General features: G+C 39.2%; 1 non-coding gene across 1 annotated transcript; it reads right to left on the reverse strand.

Moving 5' to 3' along the window:
- Positions 1-14031: 14031 nt before the first annotated feature.
- On the reverse strand, positions 14032-14106 carry Trnas-cga (transfer RNA serine (anticodon CGA)). Its single transcript has one exon. It is a non-coding gene; the product is annotated as a tRNA-Ser (tRNA).
- Positions 14107-26428: the final 12322 nt, after the last annotated feature.

The raw sequence follows: 26428 nt of genomic DNA on the forward strand, positions 1-26428 counted from the left end.
CTTAGAGTTGCTGCTCCATAGGAAACTAATAATGTTGCTGTCATGACTCAAGACGATTGTAAGAACTCTGATGCTATTTGACACCTACAAACGGCACCTGCAGCTGCGATGAATTTTTAAAATAATTTTGTGAAGCCTTCAACTGACATTTCTTTTATATCATGTAAGGTTGTACAATTTCGGTCTTAGGTCAGTTTCAAGTACCAAAACCGGAAGAATAATTACAACATAAGAGCAAAGACTTGTATGGCGTAAAGTACCATTAACGAGGTTCATAATGCAAATTATAATCGTCCTAGTCCATCAAGAGATGCGACTTGTTCTTACATTTAGTTCATAAGTGATACTAGTGTATTCAGTATATAATGCTTCCATTTTAGATGCCTGAAAAGACCTAAGGCCTAAATTGCACAATCGTACATCAAATAAAGGAAATATCAGCTGAAGGCATCACAAAATCATTTAAAAGACTGCATCTGATTAATCACAAATGTCCAAGTGCTCAAATTTCCGGTTAACAACGACATAAGCACATACAACTTAAAAATATATACAATACATACAATATATACAATACATACAAAATAATTGTATACAATACACAAGTGACTGGAAGGATCACATAATCTGAAAGACGTCGAATTGAAAGCGGTGTGATGACACGGTGAGTAATTAGAAACACATACATGTGCGGTAAGAAAATAGTACTGTCTGGACCAGAAGAGTGTGTACCAACTCCGAATCATGTGGAAGTTTTCACAAGTAAACGACCACTGGGAACCACGCTTCGGGTCACCTAATCATACTATTAGATCTGTTCGCAGATCGTGGTAGCTAACAAATAACTGCTGGCTTCGTCATAGCTTTGATTCCAGCTCCATGGTCAGTCAGTGAATACTTACTGAAGATGAAATAAAGTCTTTAGGTCAGTCATTTCTGTTCTTGGACAATAATGACAAAACTATCATAGGGATGGACAAAAGTGGAACAGCATTTAATGATTCAGGCACCAAATTCCGGCTATGCTGTTGAACTTAACATGCCCGTGTAACTGAGATTAATTCATTCATAAACTACTTCGTCTCGTTAAAAGAAGTAGTATTAAGAAGATGAGATGAAGAACGTTCAAATTTGGGTAGAACTGTTGTACATAATAGACTGATTGGCTTCTGTTTTAACAACGACATTGACCATTAGAATCTGAGTATTTTGTAAAGTCACAGTTACCTTTTTGTACATGAAATTCTGCGAAATATTAGCTTAAAGTCTTGGGACAAAGTTACATCTTGGCACCATAACACATGTTGTTGTAAATTTCGCTCGTTAAGCGGGAGCACAACAGCAGTGACTGCACGGTGGCGCTAGTTTTATCTGAATAGTATGCCAAACACTAGATTATGAAGTATATCGACCTATAGAATGATTATATAAATATGTAGTCAATGATGAAACGTCAGTATGGAATGACACTGTACTTGGTAAGGACTCTCATGAGCTATGAAGTTGAGTCGGAGACTAAAGGAGAACTGTACCATAAGAATTAGTGTATTTCTAAACTAAACTTGTACGTTATTTCGCACTTCAGACAGTTGGTCCCAATGGCATACTGAGCTAAATTATTGCCCCCAAGAAAAGTACTGCATAGGTGGCAGCACTCGTTAACGAGCAACGTAATGAGCTACATCATAGAAATACAAAACTCAATCTTTTACAGCGCTACGGCCAGTATGGCCTGAAGGGAAAATGTTCCAAAATCCTTAATTTCAATATTCGTTTTTTTTAGCCTGAATTACGACGATACTAGCAGTCGACTTCAGAATCCAGTATTTAGGGCATTCAAATATGTAAACTTTTTAAGGCGGGTTTTTTAAACTATCCACCGGACTTGAACTTCCTGCTATCAGTAAATCGCAGCTTAATAACCGCGAAATAGCTCTTGAGTTCTGTTATCAGTTTCAACGTCACTTTGAGAGTCCCTTAAAAAGAAGCTACATTACACGATCCTCCAGGAAGTGTTTTAAGCCGATTAGTAACCAAAGAATTTATTGCAGATGCCACGGAATATGCTGTGGGCATTTGGCTTGACAGTGGAAATGAAAAAAAGAACTACTTTAACTTTCAAATAAGGCAAAGTGCATTCATCATTCCTTAGTTCCTCAATTTCTGACGATCTGCTCGTTGTAACATCCTTTACATTACATAATTAATTACCAGGAAAAAGTGAAGAACGATCATCCTTATTTGTCTTAAGATGGGTTACAATTATTAACACACTGTATGTGTTAACAGCTCTTTAGCTAGTGAGCTTCAAATCTGAAAATCAATATTTGTAACTGTAGGTCACTCGTTCTTCCTGCTGCGCAGCGATATACGATTAAAACGTTGAGCTAAGGTTACAAATTTCGTTGAACCAATGTAACCTGACCATGAACATCGCAAAAAGGTTGGGAAGGGTAAGTCAAGGGAAGAGGCAAAGCAAATTGCGGAAAATATTTTCACTAGTCTTCCTCTTTAGCTAGATTTTCTAAATACTCTCGCTACTGAAACAATGCGATATTGATGCACGACGGGAACTCGTCATCAGCTGTGTTTCAGTCTTATGCTGAATAAGTAATAAACGAATTTTAAAATAAAAGTTCAGACAAGAGTAAAAATGCATTGGAAACATTTATCAGGTAGATGTTTCCGTGTGACATTGACTTTCTGGTTGAAAGTGAAAAAGATTTATAAGAGCTACATTCAAAATCTGGAAGACGATTAGCACAGAATGTACTACAATAAAATCAAAGCAAGACGAAAGTAATTACCTTCATCACGAAGGAAAATAACAAAACGCTCAACATAAAATTGAAGAAGTTTAAAATTACCGATTACAATAATTCCTTAATGAAACAAGCTTGATGCAAGAAAGCTATTGAAGAAAGATACGCACAATCTTATGAATTTCCGAAGGAAGTGCAAAATTGCCAGTTTAAAACACAAAACTAAACAGAATTCCATTATAAGAGGGGCGCTAAGAATGGCATACACAGCTAAAATAGTACAGAATGAAGCAATATCAGGAGATCAGAGGAAAGATATCTCCAAGAAAACGTTGATGGCACAAGTGCTAAATACCCTAGTCAGTTTGACAGTGCAGAACGTAGCAGAGGTGTAGAGCTGCAAGAGAAGATAACTACAAGAACATGAATCATTTTGTTCAGGATGTGCTTCCTGCGAAGCACGAGATTGGTAGAGCATGCAATAAAATATAGTATGAAATTAAAAAGTACAAAATTCGGCAGAGTTTTGGAATACATAAAAAAGACTTTTTGACTACACTGAAGCTTTGAGATACTGTCAGAGTTACGAAAGTATGATAACTAACTAACTTTCTTCACTTGTACACACATCTTAATACTTCAACCTTCGTATAGTAAATCCAGTTCATACATATGTTACACTATGAACTTAATAATGATCGAAGAATTAACGTCAGATCTCTAATATTAAACAATCGACGTAAATTTATAATGTAACGTGATGCTTAAACAATTAGAAATTGTAATTAACTTTCTCTTCTTGAGGTCAAGGGAAGAATCTGACTGCATTTAGCTTCTTTCCATAAAGGTCGAAAGTGGAGCGTATTACCTTACAGTTTTATCAGGTGAAGGTTGTATTGCCACCAAATAATTATTCAATAATTTCCAAGTCTTACAAGGTTAATGCGTTAGTCGATCAGAAACAATTTAGGGGAGTGTCATAGCATTTGCCTATTTGATGATCTTTGTCATACGATAAAAGGCAAAACCACTAAGTTCTACAATAATAGCATAGTAAAATTCGGAACTAAACAGTTTCATGAATTCATATTTCTAATTCTCATAGTTGACAAGATCAAGGTCATCAACATGTTCTAATTGTTGATTGCCCTTTTCCTTGTGACTGTTCTTCACCTTGTGTTTCAACTTCAAGAGAGAGAGAGAGGGAGAAAAGTATAAAAATCCAATTCTTCATTTCGCTATTCTGAAAACAGCCCCGTGATGCAAGTGTGAATACGGATATTTATATTTAAAAGCAAATGAAAGCAGTAGCTAATAAAAATATACAATTGCTCTTCAGCTGGTCATATTCCAAGTTTAGGCCTAAGATGACGACTCTAGAAAATCGTTTTTGGGTACAGAGATACAAGAAGCATCGCGATTTTTACAAGAACTGATGAGTGAAAAGTATTTGATGTGTTTTACGAGGTGATACAATGAATTTCATCAACAATGTGTGAGATCTGCTTTAGAGTATGTTGTTGCCGTTGATGATAAACTTAATATCGTCCTCAAAAATGTGTACGATACGTATAGATGCCCTGTAACAGACGAGAACCAACCGAGACACTGCCTTTAAAAAAATATAAACAATTGTTTGGAAGTAGTGATCATAAACCTTTTCCTCCTTGTAATTTGTATTACACAGTTACTAATTTATACCTTTTCTGCCAACTATACTTATTCTCACACGCAAAGTTACAACCTATGAATCCGCTATGAAAAAAAGATGCTTCTAAATCCGCAGCGCCTCGCTTGCTAAGCGTGAAGTAGTGTTCGTAAATGTCAACCTTGAGTAGCAGTAGTAGCGATTACAGCGTGGCAGGCATTGCAGATATTCATTCAGAGTAAGTGAATGAATGCAGAGAAGAAGAACTGCATTAACTGGATCTAATGTAAGTTACTGCTTCAGGTTCACGTTTTTTATCGAAACTTCAATTTCAAGAACGTACCCAGCAGTGAAATAGAAGAAATTATGAAGTTCTTTATGAAATATTTACACCCGTCGCTAACATACCACTCCCTCCTACATATTGATAACAAGTTTTAATAAGCAGGACAAGATTTGAAATTATTCAGAAATTTCTCCTGTTCCTGTCCGACCCCAACACTCCCACTGTTTAAACCTATCTGCTTGAACGGGCAGTTATCGTACGAAATCATTACTTTTCTGAAAATATGGCACACGCCTACAAATTTGCACATTCTGTTTCGTTATTCAGAGCATTACTAACATTACATGGCCATATGGGAGACGATTTCTCGCAAAAAAGTGTCGGCCATTTTGAATGTTTAAACCGACTGGACCATTCCAACAAATTATGCCACGTGTTTGTTAAAATGGTAGTTGTGTATATTGTCAATGTTGAATGTTATAATAAAACCGGTGGACGCTGAATGTCTTGAAATTCCTTTTATCAGATCTCTATCGTTTCTAGTAGCATCGCAGCTGCTCGCGGCTGAAATCAATAAAGCATTGCTTCTCCTAGTTCAGGCGTCGAAGGTGAATTTCACTCTCAGCAGCTCCACTGGGTGACGAGAATTGACACCTACTCAACATCATTCAGCTATTTAACGATCTTTCCGTGTTTAACGAGTTGAAATCTGAATCAGACACACAGATTTAAGATTTCTCTGGTTTTCCTAAAACATTTCAGGCACATCCTCAAACCGAATCGTATGTTACACAAGGCCACGCCCTATTTCTCCCTATCTGTCCAAATGTGCTAAAGTTCAGTCCCTAATGCTCTCGATGTCGACGGAGCGTTCGTCGCAATTCATATCCTAAGTGACAGTTTATTCTTATGTCGACTTCAACAGTGAGGCTCATCCCTTGAGGATTAAGAACGGGTGGGAAAGTTTGATTACAATTCTTATATACACTGCTCCACAAGAGCTACTGAATTCGCGCCGCAATTTTGTATTCTGAAGAGCGGATAAATTATCGATTGCATTTACTTACCGACAAGAAAAATTACATATTTGTTGTTGTTGAGAATAAAAGAGCTAATATTGGCTTTATATCGTTATTAAGACACGTGAAAACATAGTATGATACAAGTTACGTTCCCCATCAATCATATTAAATATATAAATTTTCCTGGCATGTTCTTGTAATTAGACAACGTTATTTTTGAAGAGCGTTTGTCCTTCGTGATTATAAGTGGCCTTAAATCATAACCTGTACTTAATTATTTTGCCACACAACGGCAAGAAAAAGATGTATTAAAGATGATAGTCTGTTTCAGTGTTTAAAGATAAAAATAACTAAAATCTAAAACAAACATAAACTCCTCCATTACAATTATTGTTAAATAATGCAAATTAGCATAGAGAACAAAACAGCATTCACTTGATGAGGTTTGAAGATAAACTACGCGAATTATGTTATCGATTTCGCGATTAATACTAGACAGAACATTGTACATTAATTTGAGTGACGATTCACAGCGGAATATAATTATTAACAGCCCCCAAAAATAGAGTTACTTTGCACACTGTGAGTTAAAATTCGTTATTCAGAATGTATAACAGCGAGCAAATCAGTTTAATCAAATTTAGAGATGCAAATGTTTTCCTTGGAACTTAAAGTTTCCATTGTTTTAATAACAGATATGTAGGGAATATTGAACCCGTTGTCAGATGGTTATAAAAAAACAGCAGTAATAAGTCATTTTGGTGATTTGATGAGAAACAACATGCTTTCTGTAAAACAAAAAAGTGAAGCGTGTGAACTGTCTGTATGCGACAAAATCGATACCGGCAGCACATGTAAAATTGATTTAGTTGGTACTGGTGCTGTGATTTATTGCCCTGAAGCAGCTCTTCACGGTATTCAATCCAGTGGATGGTATTTTATCTCTGTATACCTACTGCAACACAAGTCTATTTGAAGCTTCTCGCTGTAGCAGAACATTGGTCTCTCTCTAAAACGTTTACTCCCACACACTTCCCTCTTTCCCCAAAGTAATTATTTCTTGTTGCCTCAGGATGTGTCCTATCAACAATCTGTCATTTCAGTCAAGTTTTGCCATGAAGTTACTTTCTCTCAAATTGTGATTCGATTTTTTGTTACTTGTAGCCCAATTTGGACACGTGAAATTAAGAATAATCGGTGAGTTAAGTCGGAACAGCAGTGACTATGATTAAGGCTAATCTGTTTGGGATGTGACTTTTTTTTCCTTTAGTTCCCTTTAAGAATGAAGCAAACAAATTATACACTGAACTCGGAGGGCTAGTTGTTACAGTGAGTAATTTTATCTTACGAGATTGATTTAAGAGGTTAGAATTTGTGATTTCTCTAGGAGGTGTGCTTCATCGATGAGGTTCCGATATGGCCAGGGCGGTTTCGACAGAATCCAGGCCCTGCCAGTTTTCGGTCACAGCCATTGCGCATGCGCAAGCGAAGCTTTCGCTCGATCCAGCACTGGCACCCGTGCGGGGCATTCAAAACCTGCGCTCCGGTCACCGACTCGGACATAGGTGTTGCCATTGTTTTAGGAACTGATGCTTGTGAACTGCTGCCGCTTGTACAAAGAGGGAGCAGTTTCCAGCTTTTAAAACCGTACTTTCGGCATAGACAAAGAGCTGTTGTTTATTCACAGAAACCTCCAAGAACACTTGTACAAAATCAGCAGATGATGCGATGTCTGGACGTTATAAACAAACCCTATAAAGTTTCGGGCTATATAATTTACGTCCAAGATAAAACTTCCAGACCGGAAACTACCCGCTGGTGGTCGGGACATACCCTGGCGAAATTCCATAACCTACCTTGGCCTGGAAATCGATAGAAGCTTCACATGACAAGCAACACATCACCAAAGGAGCTAACAAAGGTTGAGCACTTCTGTCTCACTTGTACCTACTCCTGAAGAGTGAATGACTCACTTTAAACTGCAAAATTCTCCCCTTTCGCCAACTCATACTTCCGGTCGTCTCGGATGGTTCGGAAGTGTGGTCCATGACCCTCGTCACTACACTTGTTCGGAAACAGCGTGGCCAAAACAAAATTTTTCGTATCATCACAGGTACTGACAGGTACGTCCTCAATACACAGATAAGATAATTTTTAGGACAACCCATCATTTATTCCCTCATCAAGGATAAATCCATTAAACGGTACGAAAAAGCACGAACTTCGCCCCACTTCCTCATTCAAAATTTAGGACCTAGAAAATCGACATGAAAGACCAAAATTAGCCCTCCACTTTAGGGAGATATAACCACATAGACTTAGCACAAACAATTACACAAAAATAAGCATACAAACTCAAATTCCATCTCCAAGTTAACCGAAGCGCATTCTGAAGTCAGACGGGCACAGCCCAGTGGCGTTCCTGCACCAAAAGAACAAACATTGTCTCGTCGTCTGTTCTGACAGCAGAATTTTCCATTTCGTCGGCGATTTTTCGGAAAACAGTGTACCTCCTTCTGCACCCCCCAGTCGTAAATGAAGACTAAAAAGAGGCAGCTTAAGGAAGCAGAAATGTCCTTTTACATTCACTAACGGTATTTCAAATCTGTCTTGGAAACTGCTAAAAATGTGCATGTATATATCTATATAAGTTTGCTTTTATTCACTTCATACTTAACATTTTTAGTTATCAGATATGGAGCCAAAAGTAAAATTGTAATTGTGTCTGATTCGAGGCAACTGGCGATGTTTTACGTGAATAAATCAAACGCGTGTAGTAAAACAAACTTAACTTCAGTATTTGCAAAGACGAATCTGAAAAAAACGTTAATATTTTTGAAGCAGCTTGGGCGACCTTGGCCACACAAATGCAGCGCTTGTACATGTTTCATGTCTACAGAATGACAATGAACCAGTATCGAACTAACTGGAAGGGATCATTTATATTTTTCTAAACAGATATAAATTTTAGGTATGGCCCGTTTCGGGCGAACGAGGTTAACTTCAAATTTAAAATATGCAGAATAGAATAGCTATCACAAAATTTACGCCCGCCTGCTGATGCCGACGACAACTATTCTACATAGCAGGACAGAGGGAGATTAGGCGTTAACGCCCATCGACGAGGTCATTGGAGACCGAGCACAAGTTCACATTGCGAAAGCAGGGAGAAGGAAATCGGCCGTGCCATTTGAAAGACCTATCCAGACATTCACCTCAAGCTGTTTGTGACAATCACGGGAAACCTAATTGTAGATGGCCTCCGTCCTTGCGTGAATGTGAGTGCTGCCTCTTACCTCTCTGGCGTGTTGCAAATGGGTTAACTAAGTCTGAGGCAGACATACGAAAAATTCAAAAGCGCGATTAAACGAAAACAAATGCTAAGCCGAATCTTATATGGCAGTCAGGAATCTATACATATTATGAAAAATATATGTATGTATGTTCCAATCTCCTCCTAAAATATTTGACCGATTTGAATAAATTTAATTTCTTCATTTGTGTGGCCGGTATCCGTAGTTGCTTTCTAATACTTGAGGGTATTTTTGTTCTGTCGTTGCAACTACGAAAATGCGTGATTTCGCTTTATTGAGATGAATCATCATTAGTGGTCTGTAATTAAGTTATTTACATATTGATTTGCTTTTAGATAGCAAAACAGTTCGCTAAGAATAGGTTGATTTGTACTTACGATGATTTTTCAGCTGATTTCTCGCCTACCTCGTGAAATGCCGTCTGCTAGCACATCGTTGTTTTTGTGTGTTAGACACTGACAATTTTGGTTTAACACCCTCAAGGATTTCTGTCAAACTTAGTACGCAAATCAGTTACCGTCTGGAAAGAGTCGCTGTGGGGGTAAGAACCATCTACTTATCAAAGGAGTGGGAATACCCACACTACATTCATCTAGTATTTGAGAATGAAAGCGCGTAGTGACTTGCAACGAACTTTATACATAATTTCAAATCTTTATAAAAATCTTTCTCGCTGACAATGCCCAAAAAATGATATACGCAAAAAAATTTATCACTTAACACATTTTCGCTGTTTATTAAATAAAACTGGCGCACGAAGCACGAAGTTTTAGTTTATTACTTATTTACTATTAATTGTATGCGCGAAACGTTTTTTCAGATAGTATTCGCATATACCACTGAAAGTACCAGCAAAATTATATCATTGTGCGACACATAATTCAGGAGATATGAATTTATAAGCACAGTGATGCTAGAAAAACTGCCGCGTCATGCATGACGTTTAAATTTATTATTTCTTTCCTACTAATGCTATTCGCAATACATTTCACTGACTGTAGCCAAATAAACCGCTAGCTGTACCTGCAAAATTATGTCTTCGTACGACGGATAGTTGTGGAGATATGACATTAGAAACATTGAGCTGAGAAACTGTAGGGCGAAATTCGCTAGAGACAGGTGAAATACGGGTGCAAATACTTGTGAAATACATGTGAGATCTGCGTATGCGGGCATAACCATGGACAAAAAGCTTCTGCCAATCTCCTGGATCAACCAAATTTCGTACACATCTTACTTACTGTCTGGAAAGAAAGACAGTGGTGGGTACGAATCAGCAGCCTTCTCTTGGGAGGGGGGGCGGGGGGGGGGGAATTGAGAGAAGGGAGAAAGAAGGAAGGAGGTGGAGAAGATGGACAGAGAGAGGGGGGTGAAGAAGGAATGGACAAAGAGAGGGAGGAGGAGATGGAATTTGAGGGGGAGCAGGAGATGGGCAGAGGGGAAGGAGCAGATGGAGAGAGGGGGGTACGAAGCAGATGGATAGAGAGAAGGGCAAACATATTAACATAGAGGGGGAGAGCAGATTGAGACAGAAATGAACAATAGGAAATGGACAGAAAGAGGGTCAGGAGGAGACAGACAGAGGGGGGATGGGGGATAGAGGGAGGGAAGGAGGAGATGGAGAGAGAAAGGGAGAAGTAGATAGACAAATAGAAGGATGGAATAAATACATACCTGGGCAACGCTGGGTGCTCAGCTTGTGCCTTGTAAAGACACTGAACACACATCAGTTGTCCCAATAAATTATTGTCAATCTTATCAAATGGTAAAGGATCGTAAACAAAATACTTTGGGATAAATAACTAACGGTCCGAAATTAATATTCACGTTTTTATTGACGCATTCAACGTACGCCATTTTGCATCAACTTAAGCTTGTAGCGTGTGTTCAGCGTGACACTTGCCAGTCTCAGTGTCTACAACAGAGCACAGATCTTGAATTCTCTTTGGAGTAACTCTTTGTCGAGAACACAGGTCAGCTCGTCATGGTTTAAACCACCTACTTTCTCTTATTCATGGTAATAAACTGTTTCCAAAAGAAAATGAAATCTGTTGCAGAAAACTTGTTTGTAACTTCGTTTGGCTTTCTAGGACTATAACCGTTCGCATCATACAATGAAAGCACGTTTTCTTATCAAAAGTTCACTACACTACGCAATGCGGAATTGCCCACTAGATGTCACGAAAAGCGGACCTTTCAGTTTACAGTAGGCGGAGAGTATTGTGCTGTCATTAGAGAAATAACGAGAGAATTGGTCGGTCACGTGAGGTCATTGACTTCGAATGTGGACTAGTCACTGGATGTCATCCGAGTAATAGATTCATCACGAACATTTAAATCCTTCTGTAGCGGTCCAAGTCGACTGCTGATGATGTGATTGTGGGGTGGAAACACGAAGGAACAGACACAGGTAAACCAAACACACTTCATGTATTGACTGAGAGGGTTCATGGGGCTCTGCAGAGGATAGTTGAAAAATATCGCATGAAATCAACGGAAGGAATCACTTGTGCGTTCCAAACTGCTACCAGCAGTCCAGATAGAACAATGACTGTCACAGGGTGTAAAAAGAATGGGGTATAATTGTCGAGCAGTTCTCGTGAGCCACACATTTCTGTAGTATTGAGGTGATGTAAAGAGCGAGCCAGTGGACAATGGATGATTGGAAACGAGCGATGTGGAGTGATGGGTCGCGCTGTACTCTGTGGCAATCCAATGGAAGAGTTTGAGTTTGGCGAATGCGTGGAGAACGTTACCTACCGTCATATGTCGTTCCAACAGTGACGACAAAGGAAATGGTGTTACAGTGATGGGGTGTTTCTCGTGGTTAGGATGTGGTCCCCTTATTCTTCTGAAGAAAACGCTAAATGCGGGAGGATACATATAAACTCATTTTACAGCAATGTGTACCGTGTACACTAGAGAAACAGTCTGGAGACAATGAGTGATTGTATGAACATGACAATGCACCCTGTCATAAAACAACTCCTGTGAGGCAATGATTTGCGGGCCGTAACATTCCTGAAATGGATTATCCTGCCCAGAGGTCCGACCTAAACGTAATGAAACACCTTTGTGATGAGTGAGGACGTCGACTTCGCTCCAGACCCTAGGATACAACATCACTACCTTCTCCTGTTTCGGCTCTTGAATAAGAATGGGCTGACATTCCTCCACAAACATCGCGACACCTCATTGAAATTGTCCCCAACAGAGTTCGAGCCGTCATAAAGGCAAAGGTTGGATACTCTCCATATTAATTAGCTTTAATACTTTTAATTATTAATTAACACTAATACTTTTGATCAGATAATGTATGTTCTCTCGACGACACGTTGCCACTGGCACACCGGTAAACGCCTAGGCACAACACCGTCGATTGTGTCTTATTTTAAAGGTCGTGCTATCAACTTCGATTCTGACAGTTGTGAGCTCACAGAATTTGCACATTCAAAACGTCTTACCGTCTGAAAGACTCATTTCCGACCATTCGACCATTAATTGCTTATATCAGAGAACCTGATTTTTTTATCCTCTGCCGTGTGAATAATTGTGATCCTAGCAGTTTGGGACAAGCTGGATACGTTCAATGGGCCTACAGCCAAAGGATCACGATTGCAAGCTTTGATGTTTTATTCTGTAGCCACGATCGGTCTGCTGTACAACTCAATGTTATTGTTTTAGTGCACAAAAATTAATGTTTGTGGACTTCCTTATAGGCAGATTGATATTTTATTGTGTTGTAGTTAAAATATTTGCTACTTTGAAGCCCTATATATTGAAATAGTTATGGGTTTCGTAGATAAAATACTCATCTGCTGGTGTCAGTGACTTAAAGTTTCACAGAATTTCTAATCTACGTACGTATTCTAAAATTCCAAGAAGAGTAAAAGTAAAACAACTACTACTACTACTTCGTGATCAGGCCCAGTGGACCGCACGCATCTACAAGTTTCCTCCTCCACTGTATTCTGTCCATTGCTGCTATCCGCCATTCGCCCACATCTATTGACACTTGGTTTAAATCTTCATGGAGTCCATCCCTCCAACGCTTCTTGGGTCTCCCTAACGGTCTCTTTCCTGTAGGTGTGAAATCCAGGAGCTTCCGAGGCCATCTGTGATCCTCCATCCGGGTCACATGGCCGGCCCACTGCATTCGTTTGGCTTGGACAGTTCCTGCTACGCTGGGCTGCTGGTATAGTTCCTCAATCTCTTGGTTGTATCTGATCCTCCTGTATCTGCATCCAGAACCGGACCGAAGATCTTCCGAAGCACTTTTCTCTCAAAAACAAGGAGCTTATGGAAGTCCTGTTTCCGGATACTCCATGTCTCACAGCCATATAGAACAACAGGCTGGATCATGGTTTTGTACAGTCGAATCTTGAACTGTCTGGAGAGAGATTTGGACCGAAGCAGTTGTGCTAGGCTGTGGTAAGATCGGTTTCCTGCTTGTATTCTGGCATTGATCTCTGCTTCACATGACGAGTCCTCAGTGAAAAGTGCCCCTAGGTATTTGAATTCTTGCACTCTCTTGTAGGAATGGTCCCCAACCTGCAGTGATTGTAGATGATCAGCAGTCTGACAATGACCACGCGTCATAACGAGGTACTCTGTCTTGGCTTCGTTTATGTTTAGCCCAAATTTGCTGGCAGCCTCCTTTAGTGCTTTGGTCATTTGCTCCAACTCCTCTTCCGACCTAGAGAGTAAACAGATGTCGTCTGCATAGGCTAAGTATGCCAGTTTCTTTCCTTCGATTTCAATCCCTTCGTTCTCTTGGAAGGTCTCGAGTACGATCTTCTCGAGGGCAAAGTTGAACAGGATAGGGAACAACCCATCTCATTGTCTGAGTCCAGTCACAATTTCAAACTCCTCAGTTACGCGATTTCCCATCTTCACCTTTGCACGTGTTTCGTTCAGACATATCTTTATCAGATTCATGAGTTTCTCTGCTATGCCAACGCTCCAATAAATGTGAAACTTCCTGGCAGATTAAAACTGTGTGCCGGACCGAGACTCGAACTCGGGACCTCTGCCTTTCGCGGGCAAGTGCTCTACCAACTGAGCTATCCAAGCACGACTCACGCCCCGTCCTCACAGTTTTACTTGGTCTACCTTTTTTACGTCTAGGAATACTCATGATTCCACCAGCGCTGTTTGATCATCCACGATTTTGTAGCTTTTATCCTTTCTTCTCCGACGACAATGCCTCTTGAATCCTCAATGACCTTAACCACCAATTGGTTCAAATGGCTCTGAGCACTATGCGACTTAACTTCGGAGGTCATCAGTCGCCTGGACTTAGAACTAATTAAACCTAACTAACCTAAGAACATCACACACATCCAAGCCCGAGGCAGGATTTGAACCTGCGACCGTAGAGGTCGCCCGGTTCCAGACTGTAGCGCCCAGAACCGCACGGCCACTCCATGCGGCTAACCATCAATTATTCTCTATGTATGTTGAGTAGCTTTGGTGACAGTGAGCATCCTTGCGTTACACCACATCCAATGTTCATTTTTTCCGTCTTCTCATTCTCTGTTCTGTCACTTTTTTCCCACCGTTATACTTTATAAAAATGACTGCATTTCTAAAAACCTTATTTTTTTCTCAGAAACAGTATTACTGAACTGAACCAAGACCCAACCACAAAACTCAAATAAAATAAAGATAAAAATAAAATAAAGAAAATGTTTAACCAATATAACTCCCCAGTTACACTGATTGTTAACGCCAAGAATATGCACCAGCATAAAATATTTACCAATTATTAAATAATATCTTCTGGGAATTTTACTCTTTGGAGGCCATGCATTTAATAAAAACATACGCGCACAATGTAACAACTCTCATCAAAGGTACAAAAATTCCCCTCATTTGATATCGTTAACCTATTCACAAATGCACCTGTCAAAGAGACAATTTAAATTATTAGAAAAATCCCTATCAAACATAAAAACATAATCGTACCAGAGATTTCAGAGTTGGTCGATCTACAAGAAGTAGTACTGTCCCACAACTACTTCTCATATAATGATACAATCTACAAACAGAAAGAAGGCTTAGCTGTGGGTAACAACATGTCAAGCATCTTGGCTGACATATTCATCAACCAATTAGAAAATGAATTGTTTGAGGGAAAAAATAAACCTGTTGAAACAATTGTTTATTGCAGCTCATATGTAGATAACGTTTAATCTTATCTGATGGCGCAAAAGATGAACTTGACAAATAATTGGTGATCAGTAAAATCAATTCATAAACAGTCCAACAAAATATAGGCCAACATCAGTAAGTTAACAGAAGCACTACAGGAAAAACAACTGACGTAACACCAATCTTGGCAGGCATTCCATATTTAGACACAATATCACAATATTGTAGAACAAAAGCAGACTGGTGCTTTTCATTTATTATAATGTTTTTCTACCAAGAAACGACGGAAGATTCTGTTAAAAATCGTTAGCTTGTTTAGAACTATCAATATAAAATATATTCCTCCACAAACCACAAATTTGGGCACCACTTGCCTCACACTGTAAACATAAACACTCAAATAACAGAACACAGCGGAACATGTAAATTACGGTGTAAGAGTTGCCCTCCGTTCTTCACATGCAAAACAAGAAGAACTTCCAATACATTGTAGAAAGAACACACTGATGTTTTCAGATTCAACCACTTTGACAGATTCTCAACAATTAACCACATGTTCCCTAACAGCCACAGACTGTGACATCCACAGCAGCCTAACCGAGTTCCCCATAGAATATAACTGTAGAAAACTTGATGTACTATAACAAGTAGAAATAATGTTACACAACGAAAAATCTTCCGGAAACAAGTTGAATGAACAGAGTTTAACAGCTACAGTTCTTTCAGCAGTTTCAAAAGTTTACTTTTCACTAAAGAAACAATTCTTAATATTGGAATCTTTTAATAAGATATACTCATAACTGATATCTATACAAATCCTTGTTTTACAAACAGCATCTCTGTACAATTAATAACGTAACGTCTCTGTACCTTCTTAGAAATAACAACGTCTGTGCATATGTAGAAAGATAGCATCTTTACATCTGATATTCTTTGACTTCTTCTGAATTGTGTTAGCGAATGTGATGTAGGACGAAAAGTGTATATATGTGTATTAATGTATCTACTTATGTTTTCTTAAAAACCACTGCTGGAAGCCGTAAATAATTTTTCGGCGTGTGTTAGTTTTGTAAAAACTGCAGTCACAATGTGCCACTTTGTGATATACTAATGTAACCTTGAAAGGAATAGTATTAACCTAAAGTTGAAAAATGATACAGACTGTTCAGGCACCTGAGGATGAGCTCCATGGCTCGAAATGCATCCTTTCGCGATTTCTAACTGAAGGCGGTTTCTTCTTTATTTTATAAATTTTTGTATTTGATTATAAATGTTTATATGATTTGATTATAAATGTTTATATTTGATTATACATGCGTAGCTGTTCGTATGAGATTTTATTGTAATTTGTCAGTTACATAGCATGGTGGACCTTAATTTATTCATTTCGTGGTGAAGTTCATTCGTCCAAGAGTTTGAATCGTATAGAATGAAATGATTCAGTCTCATTCGCATTGAGACAAAAATATCGGAGCAACTCTAAAGAAACAATAAAAGCTTTTCCAACACCCACATGATGGAGATAACAGGAAAGTTTCACTTCGTAACTTGTATTTTCCAGCGTTCCCTTTCTAAGCAACTCGTATAGTTTTCGGAGGTAACGACACTAGAAATGGACGATATGGGAATGAACAGGAATGTGCGGTGGAAGACATGTCGGAGGGGCGTTGACTATGATCGCTAAATCTTCATGTGTGTTTGTAAAAAAAAAAAAAAAAAAAAAAAAAAAAAAGTGGTGAATGCCAAGATTTGCAGAATAAAGAGTCAAATAATTCAGAATTCAGCTTCATGCTTGAAACTTTGTTTCTCATAACCGTGTGTCGGGTTAGTTTTCAAACCTGGACTCTAGCCTTTCAAGGACAAAATTTAGAGGAGGTAGGGAGGGGGACTAATGTGGTGATAAACTAGGTGTTAGACTGATCGGGAAGTTTAGCCGGACAGCTAATGCGATATGAACATTGCCCGTGGGTGGTTAGGGTCAGAGTAGGCAATACTGTCCGAAAAATAGTCGCCGGCCGTCGTGGCCGAGCGGTTATAGGCGCTAGAGTCTGGAACCGCGCGACCGCTACGATCGCAGGTTCGAATCCTACCTCGGGCATGGATGTGTGATGTCCTTAGGTTAGTTAGGTTTAGGTAGTTCTAAGTTCTAGGGGACTGATGACCTCAGAAGTTAAGACCCATAGTGCAAGAGCCATTTGCCATTTTTGAAAAACAGTCTTAATTTTTTATGAAGTTTCTGAGCACCGTACACTGCAGAGGAGCTTGGAATATTGATTCTAGAATCGTTTGCTCGTTTGTAAGGACCAAAATTTGTAAAATTTTTTAACTATTCAAATCATTACAAGTAATGCAGATGAATATCAAATACGGGAACTATCTATGTTCTGGAACTACAAGATTAGTAACTTATTGTCTACAACCACAGTTTTATTGGAGCCTAACTAGGTAGTACGATATACACAAATACAGTTTTTCAAATGTATCTAATGCGGAATGGAAGGTCTCTCTACCTTTCAACGGAGTCAGGTTACTAGAACACCGCCACCTGGTCGGAACGAATGTAAGAAAGTTCATTTAAAACTATTCTCACCAAGATTAAGAAAACTAGTGCCACACAAGCTACGTCACAAACCAATATAATTCTGGATCTCTACGAACCTGCTACAGGAGTACCGAACATTTGCCGTAGAAGTATAGATTATTGTAACTAGCGTATAAAACAATATAAAATGAGATGAATATCGTCTGCATAGTATCGAGAATGCTCGTGTACTTCCTCCAAAATCAGTGGGCAGTCATCGCAAGCACACCTTGCGCGACAGTACCATTATGACGAGAGCAGACGTCACTAGTCGAGTTTTCTTCAACTCTGGAATCTCTGCATGTGTTAACACCCGGATAGTCACACTCCAGTTTTATCAAGTTAACAATACTGCCCGGATTATAAGTGCTCAATCTACAGCAACAAAAATATTGTCAATCTATAATTAAGATTAGACTACTTTCAGTTAAATTAATTAGGAAATCAATATGATTAAATTAATAAAGTAATTTACACCAGTATAGATCCTTTGTATTAACAGAAGATTATGTAAACTCCACAGGACTCGAGCTAGCTACGAACGCTTGCGCAATATACGTGTGCAAGGCTAGGTCGCTTGATCATATCAGTCATTCCGATACGCAGGTTAACGCAACCGGATAGGCAGTGTGGTTTCTACACACTCTCTTTATTTCACCATGTTCTCAGTTACTGGTGTCCTCTCTAGCACCCCTCGCTTCATTTCACAACTGCAGTACCAGATCATGATCAGCAACAGTAAATCCTTCTTCATCCCCTTCTGTATTCCATCCATACAAACTACATTGTATCCTACGACTTTTCCAAAACCACTCTCCGTTCAAGAGGAGATTAAAGCTTAATCTTATATCATCGTCGTAACTTCCCCCTGGGCATAATCCAGCTATTTACTTTTGTCCAACAGGGAGCCAATATCTCTGTCACATTGTAAACTATCTCTGCACATCTCATGCGTTTCTATTCCTATTTTCTTCCTTCCATCTCATCTATTAATCTTACACTGCTATTTCTCGCTCTTTCTCTGGCCAGTCAACTTTTTATCTGCTTTGACTCCCATTACTGTTGTCATTGGTATCTGACAAGAATGTAATTAGGAAACTGCTAAACGTTAACAAGATCGACTTTTTTAAAATCTGAGTTATTAATTATCACATATTATTATTATTATATATTGGACATGTACTATACACACCGTAATGTTTTCTCACTAAGGAAGTCTGGTTAGATGCGAGAGAGAGCCTAAAGGCCATAAGCCTGCCAGTTGAAGTAAATGCATAAATAAATAAATGAGAGTAAATCGCGGTTCGTGAGAGAAAGACAGAATCTACCATAGTTTCGAAGCACTAGAACAAAATAAATGGTAATAAAAGAATAAACAAAAGAAGATAAAACAGGCTTTTATAATTAGTGCTTTGCATTTGCAAGTACATTATACAATGTGTCGGTTCACTGTTTTATATACTCTCCTACACTGGTGTTACTGTCGTCCACACTGTACTAGCTTAAATGTCTCACAGATCACTCGTGGGTCAGAGAAAATAGTGTATAAGTCAGATCTTCAGAGGTTGTGTTAAGCAATGTGAGATATTTTCTTCTTCCAAGAGGTTATCAATACTTTACCGAATCTGGGAATTTTCAATTTTTTTTCCTTCCATACGCCCATAGGCCGCGATATTTGGGTGGGCTCTTTGACTGAAAGCATTCTGAGATGTAAATAGAGCACCAGGTCACTAACTGCCGAAAATAAACGTGGCAAACCGCTTAAAAATCATTTCCTCTTCCTAATACACCAGTTTCGGATACAACTTGCAGAGCCTATCGCCCATTTTCAGGTTCTATTGTCTTGAAAGAAGGTATTTAACACCCTACGTAATGTGATCACACCTCAAGTAGTGAAAGAATATCGAAGCTGAGCGACTACAGAGAACAGCTGTTAGGGTACAATCATTTCAAAGTAAAATATTTCTTAATATGTTCATACTAAGCTAATGAATGACTTTAGACCTCACCGTGTGTCAAAGTCCTGTTGTAACGATTAGGTGCTCAAGCGTTACACTTTTATCTTAGCTTTCTCTTGTACCAACCCTTGTCTATGTTCGAAGTGGCAAAGTGCACCATAGTTCGGATTCCACGACTAATGCTAGAATCATACGTGACTGGCTGGATACTGCGATTCAGTGGAGGAAGGAAAGCGCACGCCATCTCCAAGGGCCCGTAAATCACGGAATTGTTCAAACCAGCCTAAGGATGGTGTCTGCTTTACTTATTAAAGTAGTGGAAGAAAAATAGGATAAATAAAACGCAGGAATACCTTTTCCGCATTTTACTGCCGAGATTAGCAATGGAATATGTGCATCAGCATCTGTATTCCCAATACAGTTTCTATTCTTATATGTTCACCCCAGGCATTGATAGTGTGTTAGCTATATTTTTGTAGATGATGAAACTCCGTGACTGTTGCACTAAGCCAATGTACATTGATGAAATCAGCTTAGTCACTTTGCTCTATTAGCCTCTAATTATTACTCCATTAGCGATTTCGATCCGATTAGGCACATCATATGAAAACCTATTTGAGAATGGGTGCAGATTGTTTTCTTGTATAGTTCGTATCATTCGGCGTTGGAATCATTTGTCTTTGGCGAATGGAAATCGGCAAACGTGTATGGAATTTTAATAGCTCTTAGATGTCCCTGTAACCGTATAAATGAAGCGAACGCATTCACGGCTATGTGTTTGATGTTGAAATTGTTGCGGAGGTACAGCTGGAGGTGAATCTTATTACTTTATGCAATGTATTTAAGTCTTAAGATATTTTGCAATGTTAAATCGATTTTCATCACTCTGCAGTTCATCATTACAGTGTACATCACTGTCGGATAATACTGGAGAGAAGTTTGTTACGGCTGTTATTGTGGTTTTAGGTACAGATACAGTCCACCTCCGTGATATCGTAGTCAGCGCTGTAGCTGGCTACGACAGCGGATGTCCCGGAGTCGATTTCCAGTGACCATCCCAGAGTTTTCCGTGGTGAAAAGGTCTGGAGCAGGTTCCGATGGAAAACTGCACGATAAAATAAGCAGTGAAATTGGTAGGCAAGCCGACTAAATGGCATCAAATCGAAAAGTTCTCACCAGGCTGGGAGCTGTACAAAGTTTATCAGGTGCATACGCTCTGAGGTTGTATAATCCCCACCGGTACGATACAAGCTAATTCTCCGAATCAGTATCATTTCAGGTCTTAACTTTTTCAAGTTTATAGTATGCTAGATATCATATATCGTAGATATTAACTGTAACTTGGAAAATTTCAACGATATGTGCGGAATATTGGACGTACAGTCTGCAAAGGTAATAAAAAGAGCGGCTTCGGAATTCCACAAACCTTTGATTTAATGAGCTGCCTGTATGGCAGGATCAAAGGCTATTAAAAGAGTAGGCGAGAGCACACACTATGCTCTAGCAATAAATTTGCATAGGGCCATTTAAATTGCCACAGAAGAGACAGGGAGATATGACACCAGTTGAAAACGTGGTGCTAGGAGGAAAAGACAAATTATATAATCATATTCAAAGGATACATATTGAAAGGTTACATGGAAACGCGTTCCATTGTGGACCATCAGAATGTCGACAGACAAAAGATGTACGAAGCATATATAGGTATTAAAGTCATTGACTGAAGAAGAAGATGATAATTATGATGCTGAAGAAAAAGTTGTTCAAGAAGACCGCTGCCAGATTTCCATACAAATACGGCACATAAACATTTTCAACATCAGGCACAGAACTGTGTATGTTTTCTCTGTATTTACGCCATTTCAGTTTCATGTAAACTATAGTAATACAGCATATACAAAGATTTAGGGCTGGGAACCAGACAAATTGCCCTTGTCCTTATTCTTTACATTCCAATTTTCAGCTCATTAAATCATCGTACACTAAGAAAATAACCAATTCGTAATAAAGAGATGCTAGTAGAACAGCGCATATTTTTTTCATCCATAAATAAGATAAATGTTGTACCTAGAAATCGCGAAAGTGTCCATTACGTCGATAACTGACGATTTTAGTGAATTTCTCGTTTTGCAGTTGGCAAAAACAGGAGATTACAACCCCTTATAATACGTGTTATATACAAGAAATATCAGTAACCTTCATGGTACTGGATCAGTAAATAAAAAGTAAATCAAAAAGCGACTGGTTTTTTTCTCTTATTCAAAGCGTACTACTGCAGTGGATCTGTTATATACGATTTCTAAAATCAAAGTAGAAGCAGCAGCTTCAGTAACAAAGATGCTTGAAAGAACAAGCCAACGGCTGGTCCCCTGAGTCGTACGTATGTTGCCACTGACTAATAGGACACGCGTATCAGTGTATTTTGTTTCGTGTTTATTGCTTTACGCACAGCTTCGCAATATTTGTCGTCCAGCTGGAATATTTCCAGAACGTTATCTCACAAGTAATTGACACTTTGATATAAGCGGTCAGCTCATCGAAGCATGAACTATGACTTATGAGCCAACGCTGTTAACCTGGTCGCAGACCCGTCTTTCCATTTTGATTAATCACGAACGTACGCACCGCCGAGTGTCTGGAAATTCGGTAAACTTTACGGGCACAGAGGACGTTCTTGACAAACGTCTCTCTTCTATCCTTGCCCGAGGGTATGCTAACAGATAACTGCAAATTTTTGTGCCTTTCTGAAGGATGGGACGAGAAGCGAGTAATGAGGCGTTCTTGCTATTCAATAACATCGACTGATACGTACGCTATTATTAGAAAACAAACGATAGGATATCTTCTGTGTCCCGTCCTCTGCGAAGTGTGCCAAGAGCTCGGCTGTGATTTCTTTCGAGTACAGTAGCCTTTTCTAGTGGAAAGGAGCCATGATTATGGCCGGAACATTCAAGTAGAAGCCCCCAATAAACGAGCAACCTTGCACGAAATGTAGGCCAATGACTTTCTGACGGACGTTATTTGGCAGTACTGTCATGACACACGTGTCAGCAATATAGTAGTAATTGAGTAACGGGTTACTAAAAAGACTATACGAATTTTTCATGTCGTAACTGTGACAGAGTTAGATAAAATATACAGATGGAAACATGTGAGAGGATGATTGCTATCTGTTATTAAAATTTGTCACCAGAAACATTAATTTTTATTACCGCTCAAAAAATTTTGGTGGGTAATTATTGAAATGGTAACCAGGACAACAGTTATTAACATTCTCTCTCTTTTCCTCTTTTTTTCATATGTTATTCCATACTCAACTTACAGCGCCAGCAGTTGTTTAACTTGTTGTTATTTTCAGCTAAATTCTAGGGAGCTGAAAAGGCGAAAAAGGGATTTACAAAATACGAGTGACAACAAACACATTTTTTTTTAATTTTCGTTCCATAGCCGAAGCTAGTGCGATTGTCTGAGGCCCAGTTCTATGTACAATTGAATTAACTTAAGTTCCAAGCGAGTTAGGGCATAAGAGTTCACAGTTGGGACCTTTTGCGAGAAGGTTTTCAGTACCGGAATTTTACGGATAACCAAGAGAAACCTGTCGAAAACACTGGTCGTATGTGGGGGATTATAACTACTTTTAATTTATGGAACTAGAATCTTACAAAAAAAATTCACTTCGGTTTATCAAAGCAACAAAAGGTAAAAGGAAAAGGAATGAGACTCTTTCTAGAGTTGTATTTTTTTCCTTTCGTCTACAAGTTTCCTACGTATTGAAACTTACCATATTCTCTTAACTATACAGTACATTGAAAGAGTGATTTGTGTACGTTGCAGTACAGAAAGTACGCATAAGATGGCTGCAACTAGACACCTTTAATAAACATGCCTATTCTACCACCTGCGCGGCTTCAGATATCACCATTGAGAGAACTCTCTTTGTGAGTATTGATTACACGACAAATTATTTACAGTGATAAGCTAAGTGTGATGCTTACTGTTCTATAGTGGTTCTGATCTGAACCACACTTGATGGACTGAAGTTGTTTCTTAGAGTCTTGCTGATGTTTTTGCGTTTTCGACTGTCTGTGGACGCCAGTAATTCACTTATTTTTAGTCATAGTGATAAAAATGTTGCATGATTTGTTAGTTGCGTATCTTGCTGCAGAGCTGAATGCGGCAATCACTAACGTTTTCCTCGTACTCTTTCGCACGTCTAGGTATTGTAAATAACGATAACACCGGTTGCAGTCACGTGTGCCGTCATTTTGTTTGCGGTCGTTAGCCTCGATATGGAAGTCAAATGAAACAGAGCAAATAGACTGAACGATAAAATAAGAATTCGATTGACACCTTACACACACACGATACTGTAAAAGTAACCAACATTAATGGTCAGACGAAAGAAATCAATGGCAAATAAGAAGAGAAAGTCCATAACATTTGGAATATTTGGCGTGTACTGACATTTAACATCTAGCTAAACTGTAGAATGAAAAACATTTTGGTAAACTTGGGAAAAAATAGCATACAGAAGAAGTAACACATTATAAAAAACGATTAAGTACATCGAGTGCATCCTAAGCATAATTTTAGGGAAGCAAGCATACTTTAGTTAACCTACAGTAACTGGAAATCGATGTAAATGGGAGAAGTGTAAAATGTTTAGAATGAAAACACACACCCCACTGTTGTGAAACACATTGTGACAGACACTCGCCCGCTAAAAAAAAATGGCTTACAGACCTCCAAGACTACAAGTTCAGGAATCACTAGTATCAAACGGTAACAGTATACGAAAAATACCAAGGCATGGTAGCAATTACGCAGAGAAAAAGCTCATAAATGAAAAAAAAAAACACTTTGGTAAGGAACATTGCTAAACATCCTACGCGGCTGTCAAGCGACATTCGGAAACAGTCTCTCTCTCTCTCTCTCTCTCTCTCTCTCTCTCTCTCTCTCTCTGTCTCTCTCCCCTTCTTCACCCACCTGCCCCTCCCCCCTCCATCAACCCCTCCCCTCAGACACACATGTCAACACTGCATTTTAAGCAAACTTCACAGCCGAGGATGAAAAACAAAATGACAGAACAGATGACTGCCAATTACACAGTAGTATCAAAGTGTCATCACGACTCCGTAAATCATTTATCAAATTCGTATCAGCCATATCGAATAAGAATGAAACGATAGTGATGTGTACTGGAACTCCACAACACCTCGCGCAGCCAACCTTGTCAAAAAGTTTTCCATAGCGCTCTAATTTTACTTACCTCCACAAATCTCAAAATGCAAAAGCAGCAAGAAGACTTTGAAAAATAGCAAATAGTTCAAATGGCTCTAAGCACTACGGGACTTAACTTCTGAGGTCATCAGTCCCCTAGAACTTAGAACTACTTAAACCTAACTAACCTAAGGACATCACAAACATCCATGCCTGTGGCAGGATTCGAACCTGCGACCGTAGTAGTCCCGCGGTTCCGGACTGAAGCGCCTAGAACCGCTCGGCCACTGCAGCCGGCGAAAAATATCAAAAATTCCATCTCTTGTAGATCAGAGCAGCGTGATGCAGATATTTTCAACCCTCTTTGTTAACTGTCTTGAGCAGCAATGGGTCATCTGCTGCGTGAGTGATTAAGTATACAGGGGTTCCATTTCTCTTAATCACCATAAAAAGCTTTTTGTCCAGAAGCAAAATAAAAAAAATTATGACGCAGATGTTGTTTGGATACCAAGGTAACATTAACCAGTGTGTTCGCCTTTCTGGTAACTTTGCTCGTTACGGAGACATGAACAGCAGAACACTTTTCACCGAGCGAGGTGGCGCAGTGGTTAGACACTGGACTCGCATTCGGGAGGACGACGGTTCAATCCCGCGTCCGGCCATCCTGATTTAGGTTTTCCGTGATTTCCCTAAATCACTCCAGGCAAATGCCGGGATGGTTCCTCCGAAAGGGCACGGCCGACTTCCTTCCCCATCCTTCCCTAATTCGATGAGACCGATGACCACGCTGTCTGGTCTCCTTCCCCAAAACAACCAAGAACACTTTTCGTATGAGGGCCTGCTGAGAAGTGATGCCTCCGAATTTTTTTTTGAAACCTCTTAAAGTTTTTTACATATAACAAACGTTATTACCATTCTGCATCTTCGTCCTTCACATCTACGAACTTATTTCTCAACATAGTCACCCTGGCGATGAACACATTTCTTCCAACGAGAGACCAGATTGTTGATAACATCACTTACAACTTTGACTTTGCTGACGGAGCCACAACATTACGTCTGCTTGCACCGCTTAATCACTATATTTCTGGAAGATATTCTTTAAGTTTTAGAAGCATATGAAAAGTGGTTGGGGCCAAGTCGGCACTGTATGATCGATGACAGTGAAACCAGGATGTCGGATTGTTGCAGACGTTGCAGTATTGAGTGCAAGTCTGAATACGTTTGAAGTGTTTTTACTTATTTTCCGAAACCATTTCATTAGTGGCCCTAGTTGTTCCAGTCATTTTAGTAGCAGCTAGTTCACAAGGCAGACTCAACCTCTCTCTCGCATATTGCGAGAAACTATTTGAACTGTTCATGTACTCTCAGAGTATCAGTCTCGGCAAAATCTGAAACCCAGATAGATCAGCTAAATGTTCAAAATACCCTCAATCCCACAAAGCGGAAATGTCAGTCACGGTTGACTCGGGAAATAATCAACC

This window comes from Schistocerca cancellata, chromosome 3, assembly GCF_023864275.1.
Source record: "Schistocerca cancellata isolate TAMUIC-IGC-003103 chromosome 3, iqSchCanc2.1, whole genome shotgun sequence".
Lineage (NCBI taxonomy): Eukaryota > Metazoa > Arthropoda > Insecta > Orthoptera > Acrididae > Schistocerca > Schistocerca cancellata.